The 22,866-nt window shown below is 37.5% G+C and overlaps 1 protein-coding gene across 1 annotated transcript in view; it reads left to right on the top strand.

Moving 5' to 3' along the window:
- The window catches only part of dlgap3 (discs, large (Drosophila) homolog-associated protein 3), a 739,519-nt gene that overhangs the window by 223,938 nt on the left and 492,715 nt on the right, over window positions 1–22,866 (top strand). The gene's annotated exons all lie outside the window — the stretch shown is intronic.

Here is a 22,866-nt window from a genome sequence, read left to right on the forward strand (position 1 = left end):
CCTTTACTCCATCTGATGCTTTGAGCTTTGTGTTATTTGTGGATCTTTTGTAACCTCAGAATTTTTTTTTCTGCAAATAAATATATATAATGTATAAAGAAGTAAAAGATACCTTTTTCCTTTTCAACACAATCATTAATTTAGATAAACCTTGCAAAATTTTATTTAAAAGAACACTTTATTGCAATTGATAGCCTATAAAATAGTCCACCATAATAAAAGGATAAGTGTGTCAGAGTGTTCATTCAGTTGATGTGTCAGTTGATTTGACATTCCAACTGATGGCACATCACAAACTTTAACACTATTTTATGAATCCTATACCAAATGGCACGTAACACAGACATATGCATTGCTTTGTTATTCTAACATATTGCATCCCACAAACATTTGTAGTAATGTATTTTGTTACTTCAAATTTTTGTAATGTGCCATTTGTTGGAATGAAAAAATGCTATGCATTTAATACTAGATACATTACAAAATTCATTACATTAGGTAGTGGACTGTAAACATTAACTCTGATGTCTGTGTCGATTATTTAGATTTCAACCCGTCTTAGACGGGTAGCACACCTATTAAACAAATAAAAGTCTGCAAGTGCTGAATCCTAAATATTATGCCCCAAATGTGAAAGGTGAGGTTGATGATGGAGAAGTGTAGGGCACAAATTGAGCAAAAGTATCAGTGTGACTGTGTTTGAAGTGTGTCCTTCTGTTACTTGTATTTGAAAATTTAAAAACTATTTTAATGCAATTCCAGTAACTAGCATCTTTTAAGTTTCTGTCTCACTTATTGTTAGCTTTGAAACCAAGAAGACTTTAAACTACAGAAGTTACTTTTGCCTTTAAATTATTACCCATTTTCGCTGTCATTCCTTTTTATTAATCTTACCTAAGATCATTAGCGGGGCAGCATCTTTTTTCAAAGGCAGTTACTGCAATAAAACTGTACCTTTGATTAAAGATGGAAACTGGAAAAATGTTATCTAATTAAATCGAGTTTTGGAGCTTTGGTAATCTTTGGAGCATGGGCACAACGTCATGGGTCCTGATTTGTCCATCCAGGTATAGATGGTGATGCCTTCACATTGTTTGTTTAATGTAAATAGTGTTCATTATATGTGTATTCTTTATACCCCTGCTCAATTTTGAAGTTAAAATTTTAATTGCTACTACTTGATTACATTTTACTGATGTTGTGATTCATTACTAAACATTTGCTGTGCAAAATAAATAAATCAATACTTCCAGTAAGCGAGATTTTACCCAAAAATGGCTCACATCACTAGGATTAGCTGGTTGACTGTCTTCTGGCATAGGCCTAGCCCAAAGTGGCACTAGAACTTTGATTTTTGTCTCCAGTTCTGTATTCCTAATTACAGTACATCTTTTAACATCCCTTACTCTTGTACATTTGTTAAATACTTCCTTACCATTATTCTGTGTGGGGAATGGTGTTGATGTGAGATGAAGAATCGACTCAATGAGTTAATTATCAGTTTTGCCTTTGGCAATGTCAAAAATTAATTAATTTGGTAACACTCCCATTTTATTTTCCTTACCTTTCTTTATAGGACGAGATTCTGTCTGAAGGCCACTCGTTTTAAGAAACCAAATAATACAATTTATTGATAAACACATGGATTATAGAAATATGGTAACTGTATATAAATATCAACATAGAAGACAGACTAGATGGACAAACACATAACGCAGAAGAGTCTGGCTGTTTACTGGCTACTTACACTTCTAATTTATCTTGGCACAGACGAGCAGTTACACGATACCAAGTCTTTAAGAATCATGACTAATGCTGTGTGGAGTGCACCACATTGGTGCACCAGGTTCAAGTGGTGGACTCTTCTTGCATTGTGGCGTGCTCTTTGTCTTTGCTACATGGTCCTTTGTCCATGGTGTGCTGTGGTGTTGCCTTCCTCAGCTCGCTGTTAGGCTTCTTGCTGTATCCTCTGCAACTTTATAGGGAAAAACATTACTCCTTCTGGCATAAGAGAAAGGAGCTGAAGTTCCCTCCTTGAAGGTAATGTTGCTTCTCTGTTGTCTTAGACTGTGTCCAGTCACTGGCACAGAGTGTGGCTTGGAATAGTGGATCTTAGAGCTAGTTCAGGGCATCCAGCTCCAAGGCTCTATGGAGAATAGCTTCCAGGTCAAAAAAAGTTTGTGAGCTTTCTGCTCTGTAGTGAGGGGGTGGCTTCTCACACCTAAGAGAGTGGCTCATCAGCTTTCAGATCCCTCAAAAGACAATGTAAGAAATGAATGCAGAGTTTTGAAAGAAAGTGTAGCCTCTGGTGATTGGATCAAGGTCACTTCTAGTTACAGATCCAGTGCCTGCTTATAGGTGTGTTATGTTGTCCATCACATCCAGCAAGAGTTCAGTTTAAGGTTTCAAACCTAAATTGAATGTCCCTCTGCGCACCTTTTCATCTGAAGGGGTTTCTCCAGAGGTGTCGTCTTATATCTGATGATCAACTTTGTTATCAAATGAAGTACAGAGCTGGCCAAAGTATTGGTAGAGCTGAAATTTAGTCATTTTCTTTAGCATTTACACAGGTTTGTAGGAGGGTGTAGGAGGGTGATGCAGCTGGCTGTGTGCATCCTGATAAGGCGGAGTGGTGGCTCTGAGGCTAGAGATCTGCACTGGCAATCGGAAGGTTGCCGGTTCGAATCCCGTAAATGCCAGTAGGGACTCTGCTCTGTTGGGCCCTTAAGCAAGGCCCTTAACCTGCAATTGCTGAGCGCTTTGAGTAGTGGGAAAAGCGCTATATAAATGCAAAAAATTATTATTATTATTATTAAAATCTGCTATTGTAACAGACCTTTTGTGTCCCTAAATGCCTAGTAAAATGGGCAATGCCCACTTTTTTCTACAACGAAATACTAAAAGAGCACTCCCCTCTCAATTAATCCCTTGTGTATATGCATGTTCATGATCAGATTCACCCTTTACCAGTGGAGCAAAGCCGACCCATGATATTCTCCAATGAGTATGCGCCACCCACTAGAAAACTAAAAAGCTTAGCTAAACTAAAACCTTTGTAGCCTGAGCATCTAACATCATTTTTTTTTCTTTTCAAAATTGGTGGTATCACTGTAGCATAGCAGGCTTACACATTAGACACAGTGACACTGTGTGCATACATGCACATGTGGGAACATAGAAGCTTCTGATGGTGAGGCAATGATTTTAGGTTTAGAGCCAACATCGAATATAAAGTGTAATTACCCAGAGCTATAAAAATTGGACTGAATACACCAAAATGCTAAATAACCATCAGCATGAAAATCAAAGACAGACTGCACTGAACAGATGGTATTAGCTACTACTTTAGCCTGAAGTTCTCAGTTTAGAATACTTCTCTAATTAGGTTTTCGAAGCTGACAGGACTAACAGCTTACATCAAGGACCTTGCATATACTGTTTAATTCAAAGAGAGCCTGTTCCCAATTTAAAGCAGCACTATTGTGTTCAGGCAGATAGAGGGTGAAAGAAGCATGCAGATTCTTGGAATTAGAATTGTTTTTGACAATCCTGTGGTAAGAGCATTGCTAAGCGCAAGCCTGCTAGGCTTCTTTCTTGTTAGAGGAGGATCATTCTCAAGTCAGCAAACATGTCTGGATGCTTGCTGTCAAATGTATTGTCAGAGCTGATCTGGTCAAGACTCGGTGGCACAGTTTACTTTTTGATGACATGACCAAGATTTCAAAGCAGTGCTACTGCAAAACAGCACAGTATAAGGAATGGAAATACAGTATGTGCCCTGTGCATTTTTTAAGGTGTCCACACTTAGGTACTGTTTATTCTTCCGAGAAGTGTGGATTTGTGTTAAAAATGGTTTTCAGAAAATTAATTGCCGACAATTGTTTGTTTTATATTTTTTAATGAAGATACATTAGAGTTGCAGAAAAATAAATTGCCAGCAATTAACTGTTTGTTATGGCTTTAATGAAAATAATAATAATTTTCCATTTCCCACAATGAAATTTAATGAGTTACAGTGAATAAAAATATTCCGGATAGAAGAATGAAAGCCTGTGTTTGCCAGCATTTTGTAATCTTTTATAAAGATTATGGCGGAGTGGTGGCTCTGTGGCCAGGGATCTGTGCCTGCAATCAGAAGGGTGCTACTGCAAATCCTGTCAACACCAGAAGTGACTCTAATCCGTTGGGCCCTTGAGGAAGGCCCTTAAGCTGCAATTGCTCTGTCCTGGGTATCTGCATCCAGCCCTGCGAGCAGGTCCTCCAACTTACAGGGAAAACTTGGGGGTTGGTGGCAGGACTGGCACTCCAGCCACCATAAAAAACCTCACACTGTTAGTGTGGTATTGAGGTGTCACCCGCTACATTCGGGTCCCAATCTGGGTGATTCGTCATGTGGTGGGTGCGGCAACACACTATCCGTGCATGCTCCCAACCTCTATCTGTATAAAGATGCATTTAGTCATAATATTCCTCTCCCCACTATGCTATCTCTCCTACTTATTTTGTGTTTTTCATTTTTTTAGGTGCATTCATAAATAAAGTGAGAAGCACCTACTGTGATAACACTGACTGTCTGTCTGTCTGCCTGCATGAAACAATTCTTATCCAACCATGGAACAATTTTGTTCAAATGTAGTACACTTATTCTTTAAAGAAATTTGCTAATTGGTACATCTCAAACAGATAGCTGTATGCAAAGTTTAGAAATTTCAGAATCTCCATTTGTAAACCATTGGTGTGACTATAAACTTGTCTGTCTTAAAATTGAGAAACATTCTGTGCGACTTCAAGTATGATTTAATTTACTGTTTCAATTTCACATTCACAGCGGTTACTCCAACTTGAATATTTTGTACATTTTCCTCTTTTTCACCTGCACTAGCTGCTACTGATGGCAAACAGATCTCCAGTACAAGTTAATGAAACCCCAGCAGATTGTATGCCCAAGGTAGGAACGGTCATCAGCTGTTTTCCCATGTGTGTAGGTGGGCAACCCTATATTGACAAGTGTAGCTAGGCCCACACAGAAACCTCTACATCAGCAAATTATTCCTGCTTTATAAATTCCAACTGCTTCAATGTAAATGGAAAAGGACCAGTACATCACCAAATGCACAAGTCTACCTGGATGCATAAAAATGACAAAATACATAGAAAACATGCATGAGAAATGCCAACACTTAAAGTAGCTTTATACAAAAACTGATCAGTTTTGACAAAAACAGATCAGTCAGCCCAACAAGCTCACCAGTCCTGTTCAGCTAATTTTCACAAATTTTTTATTTTTGAATAATTATTGAATTATTAAATTCCATTATTGAAGGTCCATAGTCTTATACTCTACCACACTCCCTTATACTGCAAAAAATTAAATCTAAACCAAGTGAACAATATTTCAGTCATGATATTAAATCTAGTTATTCCTTATTGTAAGAATTACTGACTTATCCAAAAAATTTGTATTTATAATTATTTCGCTTACTTTAAGAAATCTTGTCAAGTAAATTTTGCTTACCCCCTTGGCAGATAGTTTTGCAAAACACAAGCAAAACAACCCCCATTTAAATGTTTTGTCTAGTTTTTGCATATGCATCTTTTCCATGTATTGATTTTTCAGCTGTCTTTCTACATTCTTGTTGAGCAGTTCTTTAAAGTAGCAGCTAGGGTGCAGTGTACTAATTTCCTTCATTATTTAAACACTTCAGTCATATCGTCTCTTAATCCTTGTTTACGTACATTAAAAATTTGAGCTCCTTTCATCTTACCTTAAAACTCAGTCCTGGAATCCACCTAGTCGTTGTTCTGACTGTGCTAGTTGTTACTCATACACCTGATGATATAATGAGGAAGTGACACTGAAATCATATATTTGTATTATACCTTAAAAAATTTAATAAAGTCTACATCTTTTATTTGAAAAATGGTTATTTATTGAAGTGTTCAGTTAACAGCCTGACAAGGTTGCTTACTATGCATTTTCTATGTTACTTTTTTAACCTTCTCAGCTTGGCTAAGCTAATGAGTTGAATGTGCTTCTCATCAAATTAGAGTAAACAGAATCCCTTAAACTTTAAATCAATTCAGAATTATGCAAGTATAGCTAGGCAATGGAATAAAAAAGATGTGGCTTATTCTAGCATTGTAATAATTAACAAAATCTGTACGAGAAACTTGCTTGTATGCAGTTAACTCAATATGGAATGGAAACTTTAATGGGAAAAAGAGCACAAACAAAAGCAGCAAAAAAGAAAAAATAGAAGGGTTCTGAGAACGCTGCAACATCACATACTGAGAGGTATAGCACCCAAAGGTGCTGGTAATGTGATTGGTAATGTTATGAAAATATTCCAAGGTTATTTAAAACCATTGCCACCAAATATTAGTTAAGGAAGCAGAGTGTAAGAAGGAAAGTTATGTTTATAGATAATTCATTGAAGGAGCTTATATGTTTGAAGAACAGTCAATGAATGCCTTCAATCTGCATCATAGTGCAAAGTTTGTCACATACTGGACCTATAATAATGTTTACTGGTCAGAATCATAGTTTTATATATGATATATGTATATATGTGTGTGTATGTATGTCTATATGTGTGTGTGTGTATGTATGTATGTACAGTCATATGAAAAGGTCTGGGAACCCCTCTTAATTCTTTGGATTTTTGTTTATCATTTGGCAGAGCTGTCAAAGTAGCAACTTTCTTTTAATATATGACATGCCTTATGGAAACAGTAGTATTTCAGCAGTGACATTAAGTTTATTGGATTAACAGAAAATATGCAATATGCATCATAACAAAATTAAACAGGTGCATAAATTTGGGCACCCCAACAGAGATATTACATTAATACTTAGTTGAGCCTCCTTTTGTAAATATAACAGTCTCTAGACGCCTCCTGTAGCTTTTGATGGATTCTGGATGGAGGTATTTTTGACCATTCTTCCATACAAAATCTCTCCAGTTCAGTTAAATTTGATGGCTGCCGAGCATGGACAGCCTGCTTCAAATCATCCCATAGATTTTCAATGATATTCAAGTCAGAGGACTGTGACGGCCATTCCAGAACATTGTACTTCTCCCTCTGCATGAATGCCTTTGTAGATTTCGAACTGTGTTCTGGGTCATTGTCTTGTTGGAATGTCCAACCCCTGCATAACTTCAACTTTGTAATAATAATAATAATAATCATTACATTTATATAGCGCTTTTCTCAGAACTCAAAGCACTATCCACACAGGGAGGAACCAGGAAGTGGACTCACAAGCGAACCCACAATCTTCCACAGTCTCCTTATTGCAAAGCAGCAGCACTGCCACTTGTGACTGATGCTTGAACATTATCCTGAAGAATTTGTTGATCATTGGGTTGAATTCGTCTGATGCTCGTCTTTAACAAGGGCCCCAGTCCCTGAACTAGCCACACAGCCCCACAGCATGATGGAACCGCCACCAAATTTGACAGTAGATAGCAGGTGTTTTTCTTGGAATGCGTTGTTCTTCTTCCACTATGCAAAGCGCTTTTTGTTATGACCAAATAACTCCATTTTTGTCTCATCGGTCCAAAGCACTTTGTTCCAAAATGAATCTGGCTTGTCAAAATGAGCATTTGCATACAACAAGCAACTCTGTTTGTGGCGTGAGTGCAGATAGGGCTTCTTTCTCATCACCTAGCCATATAGATGTTCTTTGTGCAAATTGCGCTGAATTGTAGAACGATGTACAGATACGCCATCAGCAGCAACATGTTCTTGCAGGTCTTTGGAGATGATCTGTGGGTTGTCTGTAACCATTCTCACAATCCTGTGCATATGCCACTCCTGTATTTTTGTTGGCCTGCCAGACCTGCTGGGTTTAACAGCAACTGTGCCTGTGGCCTTCCATTTCCTGATTACATTCCTTACAGTTGAAACTGACCATTTAAACCTCTGAGACAGCTTTTTGTAGCCTTCCCCTAAACCATGATACTGAACAACTTGTTTTCAGATCTTTTGAGAGTTGCTCTGAAGATCCCATGCTGTCACTCTTCAGAGGAGAGTCAAAGGGAAGCGCAACTTGCAATTGACCACCTTCAATACCTTTTCTCATGATTGGACACACCTGTCTATGAAGTTCAAGCCTTAACGAGCTAATCCAACCACTGTGGTGTTGCAAGTAATCAGTATTGAGCAGTTACATGCATTCAAATCAGCAAAATTGCAAGGGGATACAAATTTTTGCACAGCCAGTTTTTCACATTTGATTTAATTTCATACAACTAAATACTGCTTCACTAAAAATCTTTGTTCGGAAAACACCCCAGTACTCAGATGTTCCTCGGAAATGAAAGACATATCACTGCTATCTTTTTTGTTGAAAGTAAATTATTATGCAGGCTGAGAGGGGTTCTTAAACTTTTTCATATGACTGTATATGTATGTATGTGTGTGTGTGTGTATATATATATATATATATATATATATATAATTTTATTAGGTACACCTGTTCAATTGCTTGGTAAGACCAACTTTAATCAGCCAATCCAATCACATGGCAGCAACTATGTGCATTTAGACATGGTCAGGATGACCTGCCAAAGTTCAGACTGAGCATCACAATGGGGATGAAAGGTGATTTTAAGTGACTTTGAACGTGGTGTGGTTGTTGGTGCCACAGAGGCCGGTCTGAGTATTTCAGAAACTGCTCAACTACCTGTGATTTTCTCAAACAGCCATCTCTAGGGTTTATGAGAATGGTCAGAGAAAAGGAAAATATCCAGTGAGAAGCAGTTCTCTGGCTGAAAATGCTTTGTTAATGCCAGAGGTCTGAGGAGAATGGCCAGACTAGTTCGAGCTGATAGAAAGGGAACAGTAACTCAAATGACCACTTGTTACAGTCGAAGAATGCCGAAGAGCATCTCTGAACATACAACATGTCAAACCTTGAAGTGGATTGGCTACGGCAACAGGAGACCACACCACTCTCCTGTCAGCTTAGACCAGGCAACGGAGGCTGCTTTTCACACTAGCTCACCAAAATTGAACAATCGAAGATTGGAAAAACGTTGCCTGGTCTGATGAGTCTCAATTTCTGCTATGACATTCTGATGGTAGGGCCAGAATTTGGCGTCAACAACATGAAAGCATAGATTCATCCTGCCTTGTATCAACGGTTCAAGCTGGTGGTGGTCGTGTAATGGTGTGGGAGATATTTTCTTGGCACAATTTGGGCCCCTTAGTACCTGCTGAGCATAATTTAAATGTCACAACCTACCTGAGTATTGTTACTGACTATGTCCATCCCTTTATGACCACAGTGTACTCATTTTCTGAAGGGTACTTCCAACAGAACAATGTGCCATGTTACAAAGCTGAAATCATCTCAGACTGGTTTCTTGTACATGACAATGAGCTCCCTGTACTGAAATGGCTTCCACAGTCACCAGATCTCAATCCAGTAGAGCACCATTGGGATGTGGTGGAACAGGAGATTCACATCATCGATATGCAGCTGACAAATCTGCAGCAACTGTGTGATGCTATCATGCCAATATGGGCCAAAATTTCTGAGGAATGTTTCTAGCAACTTGTTGAATTTATGTCATGAAGAATTTTGGCAGTTGTGAAGGCAAAAGTGTCCAACCCGGTACTACCAAAGGTGGACCTAATAAAGTGGCCAGTTGGTGTATATATGTACAACATGTTGTTCCTGATGAAGTATAGGTTACAAAAGGGGCGGAGTGGTGGCTCTGAGGCTAGGATCTGTGCTGGTATCCAGAAGGTTGCTGGTTCGAATCCCCGTCACTGCCAAAAGAGATCCTACTTTGTTGGGCCCTTGAGCAAGACCTTTAACCTCTAATTGCTCCAGGGGCGCTGTACAATGGCTGATCCTGCGCTCTGACCCCAAGGGGTATGCGAAAACTAACAAATTCCTAATACAAGAAATTGTATAAGGCGAAATAAAGAAAAAAAAAAAAGTTTGCCCTTTATATTCTGTTATCAAGAGCTTATGTGTAGAATTTTCAGATTCTATAATTATAACTTGTGTATTGTCGCTGATGCAAATGTGTTTTTTTTTTTATCCTTATTTGGATTTCGCCATGCCTTGGTTAACTAAATATGACCATCCACAGTTTAAATGGAAAATTTGTTCATTTTTTTGTTTGCTGGAAAGCTTCTGAGTTATAAAAACTTCAGCACCAGACTTTTCCATTTATACTCACCTTTATCAGATAAAATCTTAAGTTGAATAGATTTTCAATATGAATCATATGCCACCCTGATTTTACTGAATTAATCTTAAAATGTTGTGTGATGAAGCTGAAAAATGCTGACACAGCAGAAGTGCCCTGTTAAATTGCACTTCAACACCTCTCGGTTGAATAACAGCCGAATCTCCAAGCACTTTCCTTCTAAGTTGAGCTAATTTGTGTCATTTAACAATGGGAGCGTGTATGATCCTGCTGTTAGAGGTTGGCTATCAAGGGGTTTGTCAGGGATACAGTCATTTGATTGGCTTTGCTTTAAACAGTGCCCATTCTATGTTTAAAAAATAAAAGAGAGGGCAGAGTATATGCATCTTTTAGTTTTTGATAATAGCCAAAAAGCCAGACAGCTGCAGTAAAGACAGAGCCTGGTGTCCTTCTAATTAATCATCCTAAATTTCAGGTTCATCTTGCCAATGTTTAATATTATTTATCTGGGGATGATCCTTGCATTTTTGAAGGACTGAGTCACTTCTATTCACTATGTAAAATTAAAATCTGGTAATTTATCCATCAAGGGTAAGAAAATTAACACCGAATTTTGCAATTTTTACTTGGAGGTGTTCTCTGAGAACCTTTTTCCCTCTATAGCTGCTAATGGAGAGTTCCTGAAACAGCTGACATTTTTAATGAGGGCATAGTGGTGTTTGACACTCCGACTGCAATGCCTGAGGGCTGTATCTCATGTGAACCCTGCCAAACATCCTAGACTTGATGGACTTCTGTTTGAATTTTACTTTGTTTTTTGGCACTAGCTGTCATGTTACATTATGCTGCTCTGTAGCTTGCTGATTCTATGTTGTTAATAATACTGGATTTAAACATAGCTATTATCATCCTTATATTTAAACAATTTAATGACTCATGTATGTTCTAGTTGCCATTCTGTGTCTCTAATGGACATGAGCATCCAATTATTGCCTAAGATTCTTGCCCTCAGGCTACATTTGGTTATTTCTAAATTGATTCATCCATATCAGACTGGTTTTCTTAAATTTCTATTTGCTTCAGGATTCCTCTGTCAATTATTATACAGTTGTGCTTGAAAGTTTGTGAACCCTTTAGAATTTTCTATGTTTCTGCATAAAAATGACATAAAACATCATCAGATTTTCACTCAAGTCCTAAAAGTAGATAAAGAGAAATCAGCTAAACAAACGAGACAAAAATATTATACTTGGTCATTTATTTATTAAGGAAAATGATCGAATATTACATATTTGTGAGTGGCAAAAGTATGTGAGCCTCTGCTTTCAGTATCTGGTGTGACCTCCCTTTGCAGCAATAACTGCAACTAAACTTTTCTGGTAACTGTTGATCAGTCCTGCACACCGGCTTGGAGGAATTTTAGTCCATTCCTCCGTACAGAACAACTTCAACTCTGGGATGTTGGTGGGTTTCCTCACATTAACTGCTCGCTTCAGGTCCTTCCACAATATTTCGATTGGATTAAGGTCAGGACTTTGACTTAGCCATTCCAAAACATTAACTTTATTCTTCTTTAAATATTCTTTGGTAGAACGACTTGTGTGCTTAGGGTCGTTGTCTTGCTGCATGACCCACCTTCTCTTGAGATTCAGTTCATGGACAGATGTCCTGACATTTTCCTTTAGAATTCTCTGATATAATTCAGAATTCATTGTTCCATCAATGAAGGCAAGCCGTCCTGGCCCAGATGCAGCAAAACAGGTCCGAACCATGATACTACCACCACCGTGTTTCACAGATGGGATAAGGTTCTTATGCTGGAATGCAGTGTTTTCCTTTCTCCAAACATAATGCTTTTCATTTAAATCAAAAAGTTCTATTTTGGTCTCATCCGTCCACAAAACATTCTTCCAATAGCTTTCTGGTTTGTCCACGTGATCTTTAGCACAAAAAACACATGGTCCCTCCCAAGGATAAGGCTCGGTTATCCCTGCCAAATCTGTAGAATTACCACTGGGGTGATCTGCCCTGTGCGATGGTGATTTGATCCCTCATGCCTTTACATTTTGGCAAGAGTTAGAGAAACTCCTGATACCCCCACGCAATCTGTCACAATTTCTGTTTACTAAATTCAGCCTGAAATCAGTTCAACTTTGATTTGATTCAGTAATACCGTAGACACAGAAAGGTTTGGCTCAATATCAAAATGGCATTCTCAAACTCCTATTGTTAATGATGGTGCATTATTGGTAGTTAGGCATCCATGTTCATTCCCTCAGTAGTCACAGTATGGGATCAGCAGTCTAGGCGACATCTATGATAATCCAAATGTTACAGGATTGTGTGCTTTGTATAGTGTTCTGAATTCTTACCTCTTCTACATAATTATTTTTTAAATATGAAATTATTTATTTTTGATGTCTTTGTTAGTATTATTGTTACTTTTTCAATGAGATATGCAAGTAAGAATTTCAGTATACTGTAAAACACCATGTAATATGACAAAACATGACAATGAACTAGGCTTCTCTTTTTATAGCCCCATTACCAATTCACCGTCTTTGTTGTTTATGTTTTAAAATCCCATTAGAAAAAAAAACTGCTTCCTCTTCTTTGAAGTATCTCTTGTTGGTTTCTCTCTGTGTGAGCTAAAGTTCTACCTGCCTTTTCCTCTGTTGGTTGTTGTAGTCCTGAGTTAAGTCATATCAAACTTTGTTCCAGACGCCTAACAGTTTACTTGGTTTCAGTTCATTTGTGTGGTAGACAGTAGGATGTTAGACACGGTCAAAGCTGGACTTGATGTTATTTTGGCAGAATTAAGTGGATAGGACTGGCAAGTTTTGTTGAGCTGAACAGACTGTTCTCGTCCAGACTGTTCTAATATTCTTGTCATCAATACACCATGCAGCTTTGCACTGATCATTTGTGCTTTACTTGTTCATCTAATAGGTGTGGTACCTTTATCCATATATTTATATTAGCTGTGTAAGCCCGTGCTGTAAAAAGCCCAGGGTCCTAGAATCTATTGAAATCGTCATGAAAAAAAACTGAAATGTAGAGATGTCAGGTAATTGAAAGGAGCTACTCTGGGTGTCTCTCTCCTAGGAGGATTTGTTTTGCCGACGTGCTTGCATCTCTTGTGCATTAGCGGCGGGAAGAAAAGTAAAAGGGATACCGTTTTGCCAATGTTAGCGGCTAAGCAACTTTGTCTTTCTTCGGAGGTTTCGTTTTGCCGATGTGCTTGTGTTATTAGAGGCTAAGCAAGTTTTCTGTTTCTTTGGAGGCAGAGCTCTTGCCCCGACTCCACCTCTCACTTCTAGGCCGGACAGACACACACACTTCCATTCGCAGACATTTATATATAAAATATTTATAGCTTGTCTTCCTGTTTATTTCTTTTTGTCAGATTATGTTATTTGTTCTCATTATCTCTGAAGTGTAATTTTCTCCAATCACTATCTATCTTTACTTTATTAGTTACAAATTTAAAAAGTTTTCACACTAAAAACCTTAGTGGTCAAATTATTTTTTGTTTCCAGATGGAAATCTCTTGATTTGGTAAATTGCCTCTACTGGTTGACTTCAAATCATAATTTTATTTCTCTTTAGTCTAGCTGCCAACAAACCACATTAGTGAAGCATCTTTCAATGCTGTAGGTTCTTTAGGGAAAGCAGCTATAGCCGTACGGTTTATCATTGGTAGGCTTGCTGTTTTGTATCTTCATCTTCTCCATATACTCTTCAGGATCTCCAAGGTATGATAAATGATTGTTTGTATTTTCTTGGAGTGCATCTCTCATGTTCCAGATTTGTTTGTGTGTAATGGAGTGGGTTTGTTTTTCTTGTGTTTTAGATTATTTACTGTGTATAGTACTACGTTGAGAAGAGTGTGCATTTACAATTTTTATTATTAGCACATTTTAGTTTTTGGATTACTTGTATTATGATTTCATAGTGAGCAATAAAATTTGCAACAAAAAAAAACCACATGATTTGTGCAGAAAACACGACTGCTAGTGATGAGCGAAGTAAATCGAATTTACAGTGATAGTCAGAAAAAACAAATTGTGTTTCATTCCAGCACAACTGGTGTCTTTGACTTAAATTTCCAATCTGTTAGCATTTTCATGTGATAATTCAGCATGTGTCTAGCTCTTATTTAGTATTTAAATAAAGAACTTTAGTGGAAAAAAAAAAAAGTCATGCGACTCATTTCCTGTCACGTGTAGACATTTTGATGTGTATATGCTGGTAAGAGGATGCCCACTTTGCCAATGATGATGACAGTCTTGGCATTTGCAGTCCCAACAATGCATTGGAGACATAAATGAAACAAAAGGCTCCACAGAGCATGGATTGTGTGAACCCTCACCTGTAGGATTCACGAAACTGGTTGATAGGTAATGGCGAGGTGGTGAATACAGTGGCTTTCCAGTAATGTGCATGATTGGGCGTTAGGTGTGTCATCTTGTGAAAAAATATTTAGAAAAATGCATTGCATTAGTGAGTGAGTAGCATAAACAGATTTGATTTTACTGGTGAACAGGCAATAACCTGGTTTATGCAACTGCAAAGAAAGAAACAAAGGTAAACAAGAAAATGTGAACAAAGGTAATTAAGAATCCAAGTTTTCTACCCCAACAACCTTTAAACCCCCGACAAACTCTTTTTAGTAAGTTTCAGGCCTTGCCTTTATGAAAGTGCCAGCAAAATGAATTTTATTGTCAGTTATGTGAAAATGTATACAAATCTGAACATCCTGTTTTGCTCACCACTAATGACTGCTATTTATTAAAATACAAATGTACTTTCTTCCAGCAGCATCTCTACTTTAAAACACATTGCCGTATATTTTACCTCAAATGATTGTATTACTTCATAACCTTCTACCTTATAGGCTAAAAGTAAGTTTGAAACCGTGAGTGCATTTTCTATATTTTTGTCAAAATGCAGAATGAGTGAGTCATATGAACTGAGAAGTGCAGACTACCATTCGACAGAGCAACATGCATTTTGGAGGAATAAAGAAGTGAAGATGTGTGAGTAAGTGTGCCCTGGACTAGATACACACCCAGGGTTGGTTCCTGCCTTGCACCTTAACCATCAAGAATTGGAAATGGATGTATGGATTGACAGAATAGCCAGAGAGCTACTGTCTGACTCTGTAGCCTATGGATCTAATCGGTGGGCCTTGCGCTGGTATTTCTTGTTATGGCAGTGACAAAGGGTCTGTTCTTGTCAAGTACATAGAAAATATTAATTCAGTGTGAAAAAAGCAAGAGCTGTAGAAGGTACATATTTGCCCTTTATGAAAGAAGAATTTCACCAAATGAACAATGTTCCCTTCCATTGGCGTGAAAATTTCAAAAGGAGATCTGCTTAATATATTTTTGGCTTCTCCTAGATAACAATGAGATCAGAAAAAAGTAAAATAGAGACATATCGTCTCACGTTCCTCAGATTTTTCTCCTGAGAAAGAATACCCCAGTATTCTCATTAGTGTCTCCTCTTGAGTTTCAGTAGAAATCACACTAATTTGCTTAGATTTTTTAGATTAGATTTTTTAATCTAATTTAATCTTTTTTTATTATTTTATTTTTTTTTTTCAATTTGAAAGTATTTGCATTGCATACTCAGTAATATATGGTGGAACATACTGACAGTTTTTTGTGGTAATAAAACGCTTTACTATGACTAAAAAACAGTAATCATTGCTTCTGTATGATTCTATTAGTTGTTCTGATTTCTCTTGCTGTGCTCCAGTTAGCTCATACTCATCCTAGATGAAAGGCAGGTAGTGTGGCATAGTGGTTAAAACTTTGGACTTCAGACTCTGAAGTTTGGGGTTCAAGTCCTGCTACTGACACTGTGTGGCCATGAAAAAGTCACTTCACCTGCCTGTGCTCCAATTGGGAAAGTAAAAGAAATGCAACCAATTGTATCTCAAATGTTGTATGTCACCTTGGATAAAGGTGTCAGTCCGATAATAAGTTAGCAATATAAAGTCTTGAAAAAGATCTCAACAAACATACTGGGCTTCTTCAAAACAATTTTTGAAATTTGAGTCTCTTTTACCACAATTATATGTCATGTCTCCTTTTTGTCTAAAGCCATTTCTCCTAAGGAATTTCTGGAGAAACATCTGTGACAAAGTGGATTGTTAAATGAAACACAAATGAGAATCTCTTTTAAGTCTCATGAGCCCTCAAAGATCAACCTTTGAGTAATAACACTTTCTTGTAAGCTGTAATTTTAAACTGAAATAAACAGATCTGCTAATGGATTGATGGAATTGCGTTTCTTTGTGACATTGTAAATACATTTTTTCCTTATACTTCACAATGCTTTGTCTCAGCAAAAATACTTTTTATTTCAAAAACTCTATATTTCCTGTTAATTCTTAAAGGCAATTTCTGCAAAAATGGAGTTGTCCTTTGAGAAAGTCATGGCTATTACATTGAGTCTTTTTTGCTGAGCTGGCAAAGCATGTTTTTAAAAACCTGGCCAAAACAATGATTAATGTGGCCCCTCTGGACAAAGCCTGCCTTTTCTTTGTACAGGTTGCACAAAAGACAGAAAACGCATATGAGCATTAGAGTTGTCTTGACTAACACTTTTCTTCCATATATAATTTTACATCAAAAACATAAAAAGCTAATATACTTTTGCAACCAGTTAAAACAAAAGACTGTGCTGGCCAAGTGTTCCCGTGCGATTTGCTTCTGGGTTCTGTAATGATTTGCTCAGCAGGCACAAGTATCTTCTTGTAGTTTAACAACGTCTTTCTGAATAACGGTGATAAAGCCAAGTCATTTTTCTTAGTGTGTAGCACAGTGGTTCACACCACCTTCTCATAAGGAGATAGATAGATAGATAGAACTTTATTTGTCCCAAGAATTAAATTTATCTTTATACAGAGAAGCTCAGGAAAATAATAACAAACAGCAACATTATTCAACAAATACACCCCAGTATTACAAAAAAGAAGAAAACTTCTAACTTGGGTAAAGATGACAGACCAATTACAATGAGACATTATAATGGTGTACGAGGAAGAGCCTCTAGTGTTTCTTGACACACCTCTGATAAATAATCCATTGGCTGACAATGTTCAAGTGTATCAGAGAGAGAATGTGCAGCATTGTTCATAATGGCACTCATTTTTTGTTTTTATTCTCTCTCTCCACTACTACCACTAGCAGGTCCAGAGTGCATCCCATAATTAGCTTTTTTAATTGGCTTGTTGATTCAGTGGGCCTCTCTTGAAGTAAGGCTACTGGTCCAGCACACAACAGCATAGAAAATCACACTGTCCATCACAGAATTGTAGAACACGTAAAAGATGTCCCTGCCTACGTTAAAGGCACACAGTTTGTTAATAACACTCTGCCCTTTCTTATCTGGTTTCTCTGTATTAGTAGATCAGTCCAGCCTGCCTCTGACATGGACGCCCAGTTATTTGTAGTAGTGTGCCACCTCCACATCTACTCCCTGAATAGTAACCAGGCGTAGAGGCTCTCTGGTGCTGTGAAAGTCAGTATGCACTTCCTTGGTTTTGCAGCTGCTAAGTTTCAGGTAGTTTGTCTCACTTATCAGGTTCTGTATAATCTGTGCAAGCATTTACCTTTTTGCTATTCAAGTGGTATAAATAAAACACTAAAATACTGAGGAAACAGAAGAAAATATGAAATGGCATAAGCCGCCCTAATTCAGAGTATTCATAAGAAATATAATGATTTACTTCATGAGATAGAAGTAAATAACAACCAAGAATACAGTTTTTATATTCGCGCAAAAGTTGGGTCTTGAAACCTGAAACCAGTTTCTCAGACACATTGAATTTTGTTGCAGCAGCGCAGTTACCAATTTCTTTCACCACTTCAATGATTTTTAATTTAGAAACCGCTTCATATTTTCTTCTGATCAAACACTCAATTGTAGATAAGGGATGCTCTTACGATAAAGGTGTAAGAGGGTGTGAGATGCAAAAAACACTAAACATTGCAAAAGTTGCTTCGGAATAGTTCTGGTATTATCATGTAGTCACAATGCATAGAAAAAAAAGTCCGTGTGCTCCATGGTTTACTCTCTCAGGTGGGTGTGAGCATATCATAATCTCTTAGACCAACAGCATGAGTTTCCCACATTTGACTTATACGACTGACATTATAAAATTACCAGAAATTATACGGTAAAATCAAGCCCCGACGTATCCACGGGAGAACTTAAACGTGAGTATATACGGTACTTGACAGATATTTTAAATATTAAAATGTATGCTTCAATTTAATTTTTTAAAGTTTAAATATTCTCAATTGTAATAGATATTTGTTATTTTTCACTCCCAGATATAGGTCCATAAAGGGCTAGATCCTTAGTAAAAGATTAAAAATCAAAAGTAACATGTTCATAGTCACTGACCTTGAAATAGTGTAACGCACATCCCCCCAAATGTTTAGAATTTTTAACTTTCTGGGTGCGGGTCTAAAAGGGATAAGACCACCAATAAAATATTCTGTTAGCATATTCATGGTCTGCAATGTCAAAATAGTATAAAACAACTCTCGACATGCCTATGTTCCTGATCCCCTTTATTTGGAAGTTTTATGAAAAGGAGTAACTTGAGCCCTTGTATCCATTAGGGGGGGGGTGAACTCCTGAGGTTGGTTAATGTGACATGCACAGCTTCAAGTCCTTTTGATCATTATTTCTGAAGACACCTATTGGTGTACTCTAAAATACGTAATTTAATGCACAAAATATGGTCCAAAAATGGCTTAAAAATCATTGTGTTTTCAGGTCTAGAGGTCTAAAAATAGGGAGGAACCCCAAAAAGTTTGACATCTTGCATAACCAGTCATCAGATGAGTCGAGCTGCACATCACGTTTCGGGGTTTTCTCATACCAGTAAAACAAAAAGTGCTGAACAAAAAAAAAAAGAAACTTGTGACTTGAAGATATTCTAAAAAAAAAAAAAATAGTTTTTATGAACACAAAAAACAAAAAAAAGCAAAAGGTTTGGTGTACAGAAAAGATAAATCAGCCATACCAATGTTTTAATACTCAAAAAAGAAAGCTGATTGCCAGTAAACAACAAAGAAAAGTATTTGATGGTAGTCCTCTTCACATGTCATGCCAGTATTCCCATGCTGCCTAGCAAGACACAAGTGCCTGTATGCCATATTATATGCGTGCAGGCTAACACTGTAGTGTCTGTCATGTTGCAGGCATGAAAAATGTCAGGGGAGAGAAGACCAGTCATCACACAAAAGCAAGTAAAATCTATAAATATCTCTTAAGAAAATGTAAACATTTTCAACCACATTTGGAAAGTGACAGGTACAGTACATGAAATGCTTAAATTATCGGTTTAGCTTTTATAAAAAAAAAAAAGCGAAAAATTGTCTAAATTGAGAAATTAGATACAAAAAGGTTTACTATTTCACTGTATGCCTGCCCTGCACATGCAGTATTTCACAAGCGGGAGAATGAAAACACATGCAAAACTTCACTCAGCAAGTGAATGTCCTCGGATTCAAACCAAAACTCCTGAAGCCATGAGGCTGCACTGCAATACAAAAGCACAAGGTCGTATGTGCCCAAGAACTTCTATGCCCACATGAATGCTGTTCATATTTTTTAATGAGATTCCTAATGACAAAAGCACTGATAATATAATTATATTGTAGGGCGCAGTGTAATAAGGTAGGGCCATTTTCGTTCACATTTCAATGAAAAATAAATGATTATTCTTCTGAGTTGTATTTTTTTCAGTATATGTCCCCACCTATAGGTCAAGTGTCTCCATATGGCTTCGTGCCTGGGCTTTAATATATTAAACCGAGTTCTAGCCTCATCCAATTTTCTTGTACACAGTGACAACATCAATGTTTATTTCTGTAGTTCGTTTTCATATAAAGAATGTAGCTGAAAAGGCTGTTCAAGATGTCTAAGAAGAAGTTGCAAGAAAAGAAAAACAAATTATTAGGAGATAAGAATAAAAATGAATGAATGACATACTGAAAACAGTAAAGTAATAATTACTACGCACTTACATAACAAAGATATACAAGCAACAGAAAAAGTAAGGTGTCCTTAGTATAGATTCATTGTAGGTCTCTAATGGTAAGACTGATGCTATGGTCAGATAGCCAGGGAGGACCAAAAATGATTTTATAAATCCCTGTGGATAATTGTAGGTAAAATAAAAACAAAATCTGAAGAAGTTCCAATGCCATAAGACTGATCAGCCTCCACTGGGCATTGTAACTAACATAAATGTGCTAAAGTAGTTTCTTATTGATTTTATGCTTTGTCCTTGAAGATTCAATGCAGTGAAATATTTATTTTAATTCCAACATAGCTACTGTACAGATATTTGTGATTCCCTGCCAAAATAGCATGTTAAGAGTAGACCATGTGAGTAAAGCAGGAGAAAGTACAATCAATTACATTTTACATAATCTAGAAGTGTAGACCTTATCATTTGCTTCAGTGTCCATTCAGTAGAATAAATAGGTCTGTCCATTACAAGGGTATGCATATTCAAATACACAGCTGTAGAGTGTGTGCCTGTTCCAGTGGTACTAAGCATGAGCCAAAAAACCAACCCTGTAACACAAGCTCAGACACACACGCACACACACACACACACACGCACACACACACACACTCTTTCACTTTATGAAAATTCCACCACTGGCATTTTTAGTTTGTAAAATCTGGTGAAGCCATACCAGAGTTTCCCTTAATGTGTGCAGTCTTCTCTAACCTAAACATTAACTACAGTAACTAAAAATGTCTGCGCTCTTTTATTAATGACTAGTGAATTTTGCACATTTATGCACCATTCACATTACAAAAAGATAAATCAAACAATGGGATGCTGGTTCCAGATCTATCTCAGTTGGCATTATGATTCCCTCTGACATTGTCATCATCTGACAGCATACAGCCATATAGATTTAAATGTTAAGTAAAATGAGAGCCTCTCAACCACTGGCTGCTCAGGGATATCTATACGCTATGAACTTCCTAACCTGAAATGGCAACACCTCAAGTTTACAATCAAGTGGCTTTGTGGTGAAACACACACTGACAGAACACACAGACTACACACACTGCACATCTGGTAGTAGTGTTATGTACTGCTCAACCAGGTGTATGCTGGATAATGCAAGGCCAGCAAATATAGGAAAAAATGGTTTTCATCATCCATACCTGTTCTTTCTGACTAGGCCCTTGTATGAAGCAGGAGCATCATACTACTGTTTTCTTTTTTTACGAAGTTTTAAAATTGGGCACAGTCATCATCAGTATTGGGTGAAAATCAAGATACAGCATTATTTGTGCTTGATGCATTCCTGATACTGATCCCCCTTTTTTAAATTAATGTGGGTACCATCAAAGGGAGCAAATGGCGGCTGGGACTTTTCATACCAATTCGTTGGCATGTGTTTGAGTGGCCTTGACTGGGAAGACCTCCGAAATGGAAGTACAAATGTACAATAAAAAATAAAATAACAAGAACAGTGGATCTTCATTTTAAATACAAGTGATGGCTTTAAACCTCATCATTGCTAAACAGGAAAGTGCAGGCTGGATAAAAAGTGCAAAGAACACTGCAGGGCCAATTTATTAGAAATAGTCTTACAGCACCCAGCACAAAGGACATCTTCAAATACTACATGGAGTAATGTTTTTCTAGGTAACTATGTACATTTAGCTTGTGACAGAAAACTGGAAAAAAAATACTTAAGAAGACAAAGCTGCAGATTGTTATAAATGTTTCAATGATAAATTAAATTACTGTGGAAAACCTATTAAGGTCTGTTGGGGCTATACCATGCTGGCCCTTAAAGAAAAATGCTGCTGGGCTCTACAGTCTTGGCATTCGAGTTGGAACTCAAAGCGTGTGACGCTGTGAGGAAGCAATACTAACATCCATATGCTACAAAACACATACTGTAGCAAATACAATTCAATACACTGTACAGCAACAACTTAAGGGGGTCGATCGATATCTTGGGTGCCATGGCCACTAACCTAAGTGAAAAGCTGACCATGGAGATGAATGAAATAAAAAAAAGAATGCAGACAAGAGCCATACAGCATACCACATGCATTTCAGAACAAGTCATCCCTCTGAAACTAAGCATTTTCAAGCCCTAACCAGTATTTGGATGGAAGACCAACCAGGAAAAGCTTGGATTGCTGCTGGAAGAGGTGTTGGTGAGGCCATCAGGGGGCACATACCCTGTAGCTGTGTGTTGATCCCAATGCTATAAAAATGGGCACTGTTCTTCGGATGAGACATAAAATCGAGGTTCCTGTCATTCTGTTGTTATTGAAGATCCTTGGGCGTCCTTCATAAAGATGTCCTGGCTAAATTGCAGACCATGGTCTTGTCATTTTATCCCCCTAATCATCCTCTTATTCTAACTGGCTAGCTATCTCTTACCTCTTCATCACCTAATAACTAATATGTGTAATGAGTGTACTGGCACAAAATGACTGCCGTCACATCATCCAGGTGGATGCTGCTCATTGGTGGTGGGTGAAGCGACTCCCCACTCACTTATGTGAAGCACTGAGTAGTGAGAAAGGTGCCATATAAATGTAAAGAATTGTTATTATCAAGAGTTAGTGGAAATCGTAAGGCCTTACTAATAATGGGATATGACTGGGTGCATGGATG

The sequence above is a fragment of the Erpetoichthys calabaricus genome, chromosome 14, assembly GCF_900747795.2.
Source record: "Erpetoichthys calabaricus chromosome 14, fErpCal1.3, whole genome shotgun sequence".
Lineage (NCBI taxonomy): Eukaryota > Metazoa > Chordata > Cladistia > Polypteriformes > Polypteridae > Erpetoichthys > Erpetoichthys calabaricus.